The sequence below is a fragment of the Heteronotia binoei genome, chromosome 14 (assembly GCF_032191835.1).
Source record: "Heteronotia binoei isolate CCM8104 ecotype False Entrance Well chromosome 14, APGP_CSIRO_Hbin_v1, whole genome shotgun sequence".
NCBI lineage: Eukaryota > Metazoa > Chordata > Lepidosauria > Squamata > Gekkonidae > Heteronotia > Heteronotia binoei.
In genome coordinates, this window is record NC_083236.1 from 19999402 (window position 1) to 20012916 (window position 13515).

The window sequence follows — 13515 nt, forward strand, 5'->3', positions numbered from 1 at the left end:
TTTCTACACTATACTTTGCTTTAAAAAGCTAGCACTTAAAGTCAAGAAGTGGGAACTAGGGCATTCTCTTTTGTCATTTTGTTGGATCTTCATTTGTTTGCATTTGTGTGTGTGTGCATGCACTTGGAAGTCATGGTGACCTCTGGTGACTGACCCCTACTGGGGACCTAGAGGATATTCAGAGAGGTGGCTGAATAAAGTCTTCCTCTGCTTCCGACTCTGGTATTCCAAGGACGTCTCCCGTCCAAGTTCTCGTCAAAGTCAACCCTGGTTAGCTTCCAAGATCTGATGAGATCAGGCTTGCCTGGACTATTAGGGGTCCCAAATCCCCCGGTAGGCCTGGAGACTCCCGATTTGGAGCCTCCTCCCCCCGCTGGCCATAAAAGGGAAAGCGGGGGGGGGGAGGGGAGGAGGAGAACGGCAGCCCTTCGCACCCAGCCCCGATCGCAGCAGCCAGAGCTCTTTCGTTTTCTCAGGCTGCTTCCCGCCCCCAGTCAGCTGGCCGGTGAAGGGAGGGGAGCCCAGCCACGCCCCCAAAGGACCATGTGCCTTTGCACCTCCGGAGGTGAGTGAGTTCTGTCTCCTGCATCAGATTTCCCAGAAAGGGGGGGGCGGGGGGGAGGGGGGTGGAGAGGGAAACGTCTTCTCATAGGGTATAATGGGGAATTGATCTGGAGGTTTCGGGGGCTCTGGGGGAGCTGTTTTTTGAGGTAGAGGCACCAAATTTTCAATATAGTATCTAGTGCCTCTCCCCAAAGTATCCCCCAAATTTCAAAACGATTGGACCAGGGGGTCCAATTCTATGAGCCCCAAAAGAAGGTGCCCTTATCCTTCATTATTTCCTATGGAAGGAAGACATTTAAAAAGGTGTGCTGTCCCTTTAAATGTGATGGCCAGAACTCTCTTGGAGTTCAATTATGCTTGTCACACTCTTGTTCCTGGCTCCGCCCCAAAGTCTCCTGGCTCCACCCCCAAAGTCTCCTGGCTCCACCCCCAAAGTCCCCAGATATTTCTTGAATTGGACTTGGCAACCCTATGGACTATCCAGGTCAAGGCCTTTTTCATGTTTCAGTACCGCTTGTGAATTATAGGAAGGACTTTCCAAATCATATCACCATCCTTGAGAAGGTGGAAGGTTTTGGGACTCAATTAATACAGAAATTGGATAATTAACAACCAAGCAGTTCCGTTAATATCAAAGCTTGTTTAGAACCTAGGGTTACAATATCTGAGTATTTACATGTGGACCTCCTGATGGCACTTGGGTCTTGGCCACTGTGTGACACAGCGTTTGCAATCTGTTTTAGTATCCAATTGCTAATGGATTTTTTTGTGTCAATTCAGACTCAACCCTTTTAGCAACCGGCTGCTAGCGGATTTTAGTTACCTGTTCCTGCAAAACTGCTTTCATCCTATTGGCAAAATGGGGCTCAGCCATTTTTGAGGGAAACATCTTTCTTCCATTTTCTCCTCTTTGTTGCGCTTCTGTATCTCTGTGGTGTGCTGTGTAAAATGTCTATAGCGCTTCCTAGAATGCCCTTTTTCGCTGTGCAATCTTCCACACCCTTTTCCTCTCTTGAACATTCTAAATTGAGTGCTACAGCACTAACCCATAGAATTTCATTGTAACAGCAGCACCACTGAGATGCCTTGATTCCACTGGGAGACAATGTTGGTTTAGCGCTATAGTGCTCAACTTAGAACTCTCAGGGGAAAATGTTTGAGGAATATCACATGGTGAAAAAGGGTGGGGGGGAGTGGTGCAGTTTAAAATGGTCATTGTGCTTCAGAGATGGCTCATTAATGGAATGAAATTTGCTGAAACTCCCATCCTTGTATCACTTGACTCAGAATCAGGCCAACAATGGATAACATCTGGTTTAGAAGGGCGTTGTGAAAGGGGCCAGAGTGTCGGACAGGATGGGCCATTGGCCTGATCCAACATGGTTTTTCTTATGTTCTTGAGGGTTATCTGTGTGATCTGAAGTGGAATGATGTTTTGTTGAACTTGAGATCCATATCTGAATTTGAGAAACTGTAATTAGCAGATGAAAAATGTTTTTCCTCAGGTACATATACTATTTAATTGAATATGAGGCTAAAGTCTGATCAAAAGTTCCGCATGAGGTGACAAAAAGCTTAGGCAATGAGTTAGATGATGGGACATGGAAATTTATCTTCACCCACGATCCTACATTTACAGTTTCTCTCTCCTTTACAGAAAATCTGCTGAGAATGATTCACAGATGGCATTTGACTTCTTTAAGGTTGACTAAGATCTGTAAGTCTGAAATCAGCAGGTGTTGGTTCCCTGGAAAAAATGAGGCAGACTTCTTTCATAGGTGGTGGGCATGTATGCATGTCTCTGGGTATTAGAAGCTAGTTGTGAAAACTGTATCCGCTAGGCTGGAGGAAAAAACACAGCTGCCCTACAAGCCAGATACATTGCTATGAAATTATCTACCTGATATCCCTAGTGATTTGTTCATGGTCGCCTTACACGCGATTACTGCTGCTAGGCCGGTCTTCACAAGGCAGTGGAAACAAGCAAACAAACAAAAAATATTCCTAAATTACAACTGGTTGGTGAAAATAAAGTAGATCTAAAGCCATTGAGTAGAGCATAATAGGATAGCTGACAGTAATATCAGCACAAGTATTTAGCATCAAAGGTTTAGTGATGTAAGGAAGGAAACTGACCTTTGAATTTTAATGAGAAGATATGTTGGCGCAGGAGGGAGACCTGTGGAGGTGGTGATGTTTGGCTTGGATGGACTATCAAAGGGCATAGTACATCCTCACTGAGCTCCCACCGCTTATTAGCCCCAGGTAGACCTTGCAGAAGGGCAGTTTATAGAGAAACCCCCTCATTCATTGCATTTCATCCCCAAAATCATGTGTATGTGCTGAACAGTCTGGTCTAGGAGTAGAGCCAGGTTGAAGCTGAGACACATGCAATAGGAGTTAGGCAGGGCTTTTTTTGAGCAGGAACTCACAAGAATGCAGTTCCAGCTGGTTTGGCTTCAGGGGGTGTGACCTAATATGCAAATGAGTTCCTGCTGGGCTTTTTCTACAAAAAAATCCCTATGTGAAACAATGGTGATGTCAGGGGGTGGGCCTGAAATGCAAATGAGTGAGTTCCTGCTGGGCATTTCTGCAAAAAAAAAATTCCTGGAGATAGGACAAACAAAATGGATGCTGGTAAAAGACAAGCCTGAAAATACTACGGTATTTTGGGAATAGGGCACCTACTTGCTGATAGCGCTCTCTACCTGAAAAGAAGAGATATTTTATCTTAGCAATGGTGCATCTCAGGAAAGACGATCCCCATATCACACCTGGTAACGTCGCTCTTGGTCTATTGATCCACATTAATAAGCTATTCAAACTCTAACAGCCTTCCTCTTCCTCTTCCTGAGGGTCATAAGAGAAAACATTACTCCAAACATTAACAACTTTATCCTGATTAACCAAACCTGGACAACCTTATCAAACAACCATTAGATACACTTGTGCAAAGCATCACAGAAATTGGATTTATATCCTGCTCTTCACTCTGAAGAGTCTCAGAGCGGCCTACAATCTCCTTTCCCTTCCTCTCCCACAACAGACACCCTGTGAGGTGGGTGGGGCTGGAGACGGCTCTCACAGCAGCTGCCCTTTCAAGGACGGAGTCTCAGAGTGGCTCACAATCTTCTTTACCTTCCTCCCCCACAACAGACACCCTGTGAGGTGGGTGGGACTGGAGAGGGCTCTCACAGCAGCTGCCCTTTCAACGACGACCTCTGCCAGAGCTATAGCTGACCCAAGGCCATGCTAGCAGGTGCAAGTGGAGGAGTGGGGAATCAAACCCGGTTCTCCCAGATAAGAGTCCGCACACTTAACCACTACACCAAACTGGCTCTCACAAATTCCTCCTGATAGTTGTCAGTTCCTGGGAACCCTATTCCAATACATTGTTTTACTTCCAGCTAATGCTATCATAACAATGTTCTGAGGGGCAAGCACATCTGTATGCCCCGAGGTAGCGTTTTGCCTTATAATTGGACATGCTTTGCCCCATGCACTATGTTTGTTTTCCTGGATCCAAACTGCATATTCAAGAAACTGGATGTCTTGCTGTTCTCCCCAGACCTTGTCTCTTCTGGATTGGTAACTATAATTCTCTCAAAAGCCTTGTAAATTTCTGTTCCTTCCTATATTTCTGTTAACCTGTGTGTTTGCATTCCAATGTGCACTTATTTCTGTCTGTGTGCATTATTTCATTATTTTCTCTTTCAATTTCAGTTTTCTCAGTTAAGTCACTGCCTGGTTTATTTCTGAGAGTTTCTCTAACGGAAAAATCCCCGTAAAGGTTGGTGGAGAAATCTCACTGTTACCTCCTCTCGCTAAGCAAAAGGTCTTCTTTAAGAGCTAAATTACCTGAAATTACTGGGAGACCTCCCCTTTAGGTAACACCCTCCAGTCCAAATGCTGACCTCCTCCACTATCACCTATAAATCTCCAGGAATTTCCAAAGCCCAAGTTGAGAACTCTAGAGAAGCAGCTTAAGCCTTCCCCTGTATAATTTTCCCAACCTGACATGGCTGCAGGCCAAGGAGCCTCCATTTCCTCCACTGACATGTGGCTATACTGTAGAGTTGCCAACCTCCAGGTAGTGCTTGGAGATCTGGAATTCCAACTGATTTCCAGGTAACAGAGACCAGTTCACCTGGACAAAATGGCTGCTTTAGAAGGTGGACTCTATGGCATTATACCTCATTGAAGTCCCTCCCCAGAACCTGCCATCCTCAGACTCCACTCCCAAAATCTCTATGTATTTCCAATCTGGAGCTGGCAACCCCCCTATATGAGTATGTGTATGACCACAAGTGAGACAAATAGCTCTGCAGATCATATCATTTTGAAAACATGATGTGGAGAAAGCTCCCTTTCCCCATGCACCACAATTCCAATTGGAATTCAGCCTCTATTCACCTGGGAAGCATGGAACTCCCAGGATACATCTGGTATCTGACCCAGTAATACTCCTAGGAAACATAGGCTCAAGTTTAGAGAAAATCCTAGTAAGACTTTTCTCCAGCCCACATGGGGTAACATCACTACTGTCTGTTTATTAACATTGACATTATTTTATGTGAAGCATCATGAACCACAACCTGTTGTCTGGAAAGGGGCTTTGAATAAAACATGCAATCAGCCGTCAAAAGTAAATGTTTCTTCCTCTGAGAGCTTCAGAGATGTCTGCCTTCTGGATGAAGCTTTTGGAATTTAAAAAAAGCAATTTGGGGTATAACAATCAATCTCCAGAAAGGGATTCAAAATGCAATGTAAGTTTTGACGACCTAAATGGGAAGCTGTTCTTTTGACCTTTTGCTGCAAAGGGTTTGTTTTATTCCCTCTGTTCTTGATGGAATATATTCACTGCCTTTGTGAACTGCTCATCAGTTTTTAATAATGTGAGCGTCAACTAATATCTAAAACACGTCCTGATTATGACCCAGGGGTGGTATCTGTGGCAACAGCCTCTCCCAATGCAAATTTATATGCTACATATTCGTGCCCAGCATGATTTAATGAGAATTTATGCACTTTTTGTCCTGTGCACTTTTAACTTTATCTTATTGCAGTGCAGGAGAAGCTAAAATGGACATACAAAAATAACAAAATCACCAATTCAGATTTAATAGTGTATTTGTTTTGTTGCTGATGCTTTTATTTCAAAAGAATCAGTGTGGTGTAGTGGAGAAAGTGCTAGATCTGGACAAAGAGCCAACACACCTGTGAATTGTTGTGGGAACAGATAAGAAGGTAACATGAGTATTCTACCTTGGGCTTCTTGGAAGAGTGGGAGCAGATAAATACAACAAACCTACCCTGCTCCACCTCCCTGTAATAGAGCTGCCAGTTGCAGCTTGGGAAATACCTGGAGATTTTTGGGAAGGGTATTGTTTTGGGGAGGGGAGGGGAGGAACTTCAGTGGGGTATAGTCATAGAGTCTACCCTCCAAAGAGACCATTTTCTCCAGAGGAACTGTTCTCTGACACCTGGAGATCAGCTGTAATCCCAGGAGATCTCCAGTCACCACTTGGAGGTTGGCAGCCTTACCCTATACATCCCCCAAAGAACTGATTGACTGATTAAAGTGTGTTAGTCTGTTGCTTCAAAACAATAAAGAATCCGGTATCAAAACACAGCTCACTTCATCTGATGAAGAGACATTGCACAGTCCTTCACTCCTAATACTCACAATGATGGTGATTGTAACAAGAATTTTGCTTTTCCAGGCAATAATAGCCAGGCAACTTCCAAACAAATTACCTCAGAAAATATTTTAAAATTATATGTTCATTTCAAAAAGCCTCCCGCTAAGCAGAACTTCTGCCTAAATTGTTGAGGAGTTACTCTTAGAGTTCTTACTTCATTCCCTGACATTTTGTGTTTGGCTCCACCGCTTGTGGCAGCCATTTTGTGGCTGCACCCACCATCCTGTGTCAGAATTCCAAAGGTGCCCACAGGCTTAAAAAAAATTGAGAACCCCTACTTTAAAGCATACATTTAATGTGTATTGTATAACATGCATGTCTTACTTTTTTGGCCCTTGTTTAGGTGTTTTTTTTAATATCTTTGTATGTATAAAATCCAGATTTGTAATTTCTTTCCTCAGATTGGGAGCCATTCCTATTAAATAGGTTTTAATACGTGCCATAGATGCCTTCTTAGTAAGCACAACTGGTTAACCTCCGTTCCGTTTAAAACTTTTACTTCAAAGAGATGCACACACATACACGCTATTCAACTACAATTGAGAAAATTACAGAGGCCTTTGTCACCAGTTCATAAGGCTTAACAGAGTTGTAGATAATGTTCAAGGTGTCTCAGCTGCAAGACATAAAAAAACAAGCTGTTTGAGAGAATCTGTTGAAATTACTCAGCCATCACAGATGAGTGAGCCAGACAGGAAATAGAACTTTGTATTCAGTGTCTCACCTGGGATCACAGATCAATACGGATAAAGAGCTGACACTAAATGACACAAGCTGCAAAATGTCACGCCAAGTGAATGGCAAGATGGAAAGTTTAGATCCCTCCGGATTCTATTTTAGGTTGGAAACCACCCACTGGGCAACCTTTTACAATGTGAGCTCTTTCAGTACCTTGTGACCAGTCATTTTCACCTCTATATGGGACAAAGGAAAGTCAGTTCAGAGAACAACAATTCTCTTGGCCAAATAAGGATTCTACAGGCCTTGTCTGTTTCTAAGCTGGGTACGCCCATGAGGGAAATGGTGTCTGTGTATATCCGTCAATTTGTTTTGCACTACTCTTCTGGTGCAATGCTCAGAGAATACAGGTGAAAGTCTACTCAAACTTCATTGCTTTAGCTATGCTTCTGTTTCCTGACAGTAAATACAAAAGATGGTACACATACAACCTTAATTACGGAGTGGACATATGCCTGACAGTCATGACCAATCAAGGTCCCAAAGCACAGGTCTTCAAATGTTTGGAGAGCTGATGTAGTGGCATTCAGCTACTGTCATATCTACACTACAAGCTTTCTTTGCCTTTAAATTGCTGTAAGGGTAGCCAATACATGATGTGTGTGCACACAGTACATGTAGAAATAGAACTGTGCGCCTGCTAGGACTACCGCTTATCAATGGAACTGGTAGAACTCCCTCTACCTATGAGAGTTCAGTGCCACATCAGTACAGATCATATAACCCCTCCCCAGCTTCACCCAAGCAATTAAGAATGCTGCTTTGCAGTGGTTTCTAGTCACATAGATGAAGTTTTTATATGTATAGTCTTTATGCTGACATGGGCTGAACCAGTGTAGGTTGGAGGGTCCTCTCTACAGGTGGCATATGCCATTGCTTTCTCCAAAGGATCCTGGAGACTGAAGTCTGGTTAGAGTATTGAGATTTTTGGATTAGCACTTGTGACTAAAAGGGAGTTTTGGTTCAACTAACATCTTTTTTTAAAGAAAAGCATACAACTGAGAAAGGGAGAAGCAAAAAGGGTCAGAAAAATAGTTTCCCTGGTGGTTGAAGAAGGCAAGGAATTTGGAGGGGACTGGTTATTACTTGGGTTGATTGGCTACGAATGTGATGGACTAGATATTTTAGAATTCTGTTTGGATAATTAGAAATGCCTTTGGCTGTTGAGGGACCTAGAAAAAGCCTTGGAAAGAAGATGCCCCACAGTTCTCCCTGTCCCAGTCCCCTATAGCAACCATTTTCTCTTCCCTTACCACTGGGGTGGTGGTAGTGCTATCTTTTTTTAAAAAAAAATCTATAGTTACCATACTGTTTATAACTCATTTCCCAAGAGCACCCAAGTCAGGGCAAAAAAGCAGTGGGGAAGTGACCTCAGTTCCTTTCACTTTTGGAATATATTTTTTTTGTCTTCATCAGGTCATTTTTGGAGAGTTATTCCCTTTGGTTAATATTCATATCCTTATTTAATTCATAGCTAAGATATCCCCCCTTGAAAGGACTCTTCTGCATTTTCATTTTCAATGCTTGTGTGTCCCTATTGCTTCTTTTTTTTTCCTGCATGTGTTTTGCTCTGCCTAGTAGTAAATTCACTGTTACATCTCTGTATGTTCAGCACAAAAACTTGCAGGGGGGCAACCAGTTTACTGTTAAATACAGCGATATCATCATAATGCTTTTAAAAGATGAAAAATAATTCCCATAATTGTGTATGTGTGGAGGGAGAATATTGTCAGCCCCTACAACTGTTTTCCTTAGCTTTTCATCAGAACAGTACTCTGTTCATGCTCACCCTGAATAAAATACTTCTGTGCATTCTGACAGGCAATTTATACTATCTTGTCTTGGAAATGCCACCTCTTTGCATCTGCTCAGATGTGTTCAGCTCAAAGTGCCTGAAAGCCAGAGTTGGTGGCTCTGTCCTGGCCTGACGCCTTCCTCACTTGGCCTGATCAAATTCTCTCACAGCTTTCTTCATCCTCCTAGAACAAGGCTCCTCTCAGCAGCTGTACTCAGAATCGTGAGCACACACCGGTCTCGTGGGTCCTGGTGAGAAAGAGGGACTATAAATAATGTAAATAAAAACAATAGCAAATGCCATGTCAGCTGCGTAATGTGTACGCTGAGGCAAAATCTGACAAGCGGCTGTTTTGGTTTGCCAGTGCCCTGCAAAGGTGCAATTTTTTGACAGCTGTCTAAAAGGACTTCTCTGGTCAGAAAAACTAGCCAGTAGAGAAACTGGTTAGAAGTGACTGTTTATATGCTATACCTTCTTTTCCTGTGTGATTGAGCTTGCAGGCCCAACTACAGGCATGCACAAATGCAGTGTGTTAACTGGGTGATCATGCATATAATCAGAGAGGTCCTGCAGCCTGGCATATATCTGTTGACTCGCACTTGACATTTGCCCACATAATCATATTCCTTAAGGTAAAATGGAAGTATTCCTTTTAATTATGAAAAGAGACAATTTGCCATACTGAATGTAAGGTCATTTGCAGTGCCATCCTATGATCCTAATCAGAATTGCAGCATTCTAAGCCTTCAATGGCCTTGGGTGGGGGAGGGTGTGTGTGTTAGGCTGCTTAATGCAGCACTGTTAATTGGCAGTGCTCATTTGCTTATTTAGTTGCAGGAGTTCAAAAGATATACGGAATACTTTACAGCATTGTTTCCTGAGCCTGCTTGGGGGGGGGGGGAGGTGGGATATAAATCCAATAAACCTAAACCTCTGCTATACAATGTACATTGGTCTGGTCCTGCTCTCCTTCATCAGTTTGGTGTAGTGGTTAAGTGTGTGGACTCTTATCTAGGAGAAGCGGGTTTGATTCCCCACTCCTCCACTTGCACCTGCTAGCATGGCCTTGGGTCAGCCATAGCTCTGGCAGAAGTTGTCCTTGAAAGGGCAGCTGCTGGGAGAGTCCTCTCAACCCCACCCACCTCACAGGGTGTCTGTTGTGAGGGAGGAAGGTAAAGGGGATTGTGAGCCACTCTGAGACTCTTCGGAGTGGAGGGCGGGCTATAAATCCAATATCTTCTTCTTCATCTTCTTCTTCTTCTTCATCATGAACAGAACTGTAATAATATATACTTTTAAACAGCTTGCTGCACATAACAAAGTAGCATTTAAGGAGAAGCATTGACGTACATTTTTTTAAAATGTTCAGAGTGTTTGCATATCTATTCTAGGCAGAAGTGGCTAAGTCCTGCAACAGATGCCCTAGTTGATTCTGTTGTTTGTATCAGATTAGAAGTTAGAAAATCTGCTCTTCTTTTTCTTGGTCCTCAGAGCCTGCTCAAATATTTCAGGGAGTGAAAAAAGAAGCCCAAGGGGCACATCTTTTGTGCCTTAATAGGTAAAGCTGGGGACACAGAGCAGGAATTGCACACTGTCCACTCTGACAATCTTCTTGAATTGTCCGAACTGTCCTCAAAACCCCCACAGGTCTAGTTTAAACATTTTTATAGGGAAGTTCACCACTAAAAAAACCAAACGATTTTCTTTATGGTACACTATACGTCCACACTGTAGCCCGGACTGAGCACCACAATACATGCAGGCTGCTGAAGGAAGCAGATGCCCCATGCCTCATTTTCCTTTCCCCCATAACATGACATCTGGTGGGCAGGGGGACATCAAGAATGGGACATCATTATGTTGAAAATTTATTTGGTCCTGAAAGCAAGAGTCAATAAAGTTGAGCAGGGTACCCCTTGTGGGGGATGAAAGGGGCCACCCACAGGCATGGGTAGAGGTTTTATCTAGTGGGGGGCTCCTCACATATGGAGAAAAAGACAACTCAGAACATTAAGTAAAAGGCACAAAGCCTGAAAAGGCTCGAAATGGAGAGAACATTTAGAACAGTGGACATGAAATGAAAAGGGAAGGGGGAAAGTTAATCTTCTCAAGCTTCTCAGAGATTAGAGAATCCTGGAGGGGACATTAGAGAGGTGGGGGGGGGGGGTTTCCAGTTGCTCCAAGACAATTCCTCACAGGTCCCCAGCTTCTAATATCTAGGAGGACACTAATTGGTATTCACATAATAATTTTGTTTTTTTACACAGTTCTTCAAGAAGTTCACTAGACTTTAAGAACTGTATTATCATAAATAGGAAAAACCAAAGCAGTCAATGTCTGCCATTATTGTAGATTAGGACATTAAGGGAGAAGGAGGAGGAAATTAATTTGTAAGTATTTTGCAAAATCCTCTTTAAGACTTCTAATTCCTTTTGCAACTCACTCCCTGAAAGTGAGATTAAAACATGCAGGATTCCTAGAAGGTTATATCTCCCCTATCTCCTCTGTGGAATAGGGTGTGTATGCAGAATCTAGAACTCTTCTATTGGTCGTGAAAATCATCAGCATTTCCACAGTACGTGTCCTAGAGTCATGCAGTCCATGCTGGTGTACTAGGGTTCCACCCAAGAGAACCATTTCATACATTGCTGCATGTGAAACTGCACATGTGAACATCCTCCACAGCTGTACACACAAACTTGGAAGGCTACTCAAAGGTAGGAAGGTTACCAGAAGGCCAGAAGGAATCAGTAGGAGATAATATGTGGTGCTATAATAGTGACAGTTGATGGAATAACTCCCTTTGAGTGCCCTTACAGTGAAGCTGTTGCAATTGTCTGTCCCCTCATCCAACAGGAACCAAGATTCTGCCGTTTTGTCAAGTGGGCATTGGTTACAGTCCCCACCGAAACACCTTAAAATGCCAGGTTTTTTTTAAATTTATGACTGTAGTATCATGAACAACAGGACACATCAGCTTTGTTTCAACTTAAGAACTTTTTTTTAATTTAGTGAGAATACTTTTTTGTAGTTATCCTCTCAATCAGATTCCTTAGCAGATTCAGTTGGATAGCCACTGGACTCAAACTTAGCACCCTTAGCTGTTCACTACATACAGGAGCTCTGTAGGGTCAAAACTGAAGGAAACGCAAAGCAGAAAATCACCTGTAGAGGCTGCTTGTATTCATTAAAACAATGATCAACTACAGGGTTGAGACTACAGGGTTGAGACTCATCCTCACATCAAACACTTCTTCCATGAGGTATCTCTACTATGCCCGCCTACCCCTTACCAATGCACAGCTATTTAATTCTGGGCAACAAGTATACCATCTTGGATTCCCTCTATCCACTGTCAAGAATGATTCTTCATTGTTGAATGCCAACACTTCATTCTGTTACGAAGTCAACAAATGATGTTGGCTGAGGCAATTGTCATTTTTGTCATCCTCAGCTGGAATGTATAAGTAGCATTTCATTTCACCCTCTCCCTACATTTCAATTTGAGGCTACTGTGGTTATCTGCCAGATCTACGTTATCGCTTCATGTTGCCGAGAGGTTTCCATGGCAATTCTAATATTGGATTAGGAAAGTTATATTATTCAGGTTAATGCATCATCTTCAGAGCTGCTTGAGAAAGCTAAGCAAGATCAGAAGGGACAAGGAATCAAAGAGCCAAGGGGGAAAGTGAGGAGGAATTAGGAATTAAGAACAATTCATTCTAACAAATGCTGGTCCAAATGCAAGAGAGATGTGAATAAACTCTATGGTAAGGATGAGTAACTAACAATTTGAAGTCAGATCAGTCTCTGATGGGATCCTGTAAGGAAACTGTGCAAAAAAGTTCACAAATGTACTGGCCCACAGAAGATTTTAGCAGTCCACTGGCACACACCTACCTATGTTAGTGATTTATGGCCTGAAAGACTGGGGAGGGGGGGGCTCTTCCAGTGCACAAAACCTTCCTGCCTGGCTACCTGGAGGCTATTTTTATTCATTATAAACTTAAGTAAGCAAACAATCCAGCCATATGACCGACCACTACTGCTCATAATACTGGGTCGGAAACGTCTTGCACACATGTTGAATGGCAGCACAGCATAACGTTTTGCACACATAAACACGTGAAGCTGCCTTATACTGAATCAGACCATCAAGATGGTCTCTACATGGGGCTGCCCCTGTGCCGAACCCGGAAATTGCAGTTGGTGCAGAACGCCGCTGCCCGGTTGTTATTGGGGCTCCCAAGACGGGAGCACATTCAGCCGGGACTCCGGGCTCTGCACTGGCTGCCAATACTTTACCGAGTTCGGTACAAGGTGCTGGTTATTACCTTTAAAGCCCTATATGGCCTAGGACCTGCCTACTTGAAGGACTGTCTCTCCCCACACGTTCCCCGAAGAGTACTGAGATCGGGAACTCAAAATCTCCTGATTGTCCCCGGGCCAAAGGAAGCCCGTTTGAAAACTACAAGAGATAGGGCTTTCTCAGTAATGGCACCCTCCTGGTGGAACCAGCTGCCAGAAGAGGTAAGGGCCCTGCGGGACCTTGTTCAATTCCGCAGGGCCTGTAAGACAGTCCTCTTCCGGCTGGCTTACAACCAACTAGAACTAACCAGCACTGAAATACTGAAACGCTGAAACATGGGAATTTGAAACTGAGTGTAGCTGTAAGACCTCCGTATGTCTTGAATGTTTTAAGTACATAATTATGTG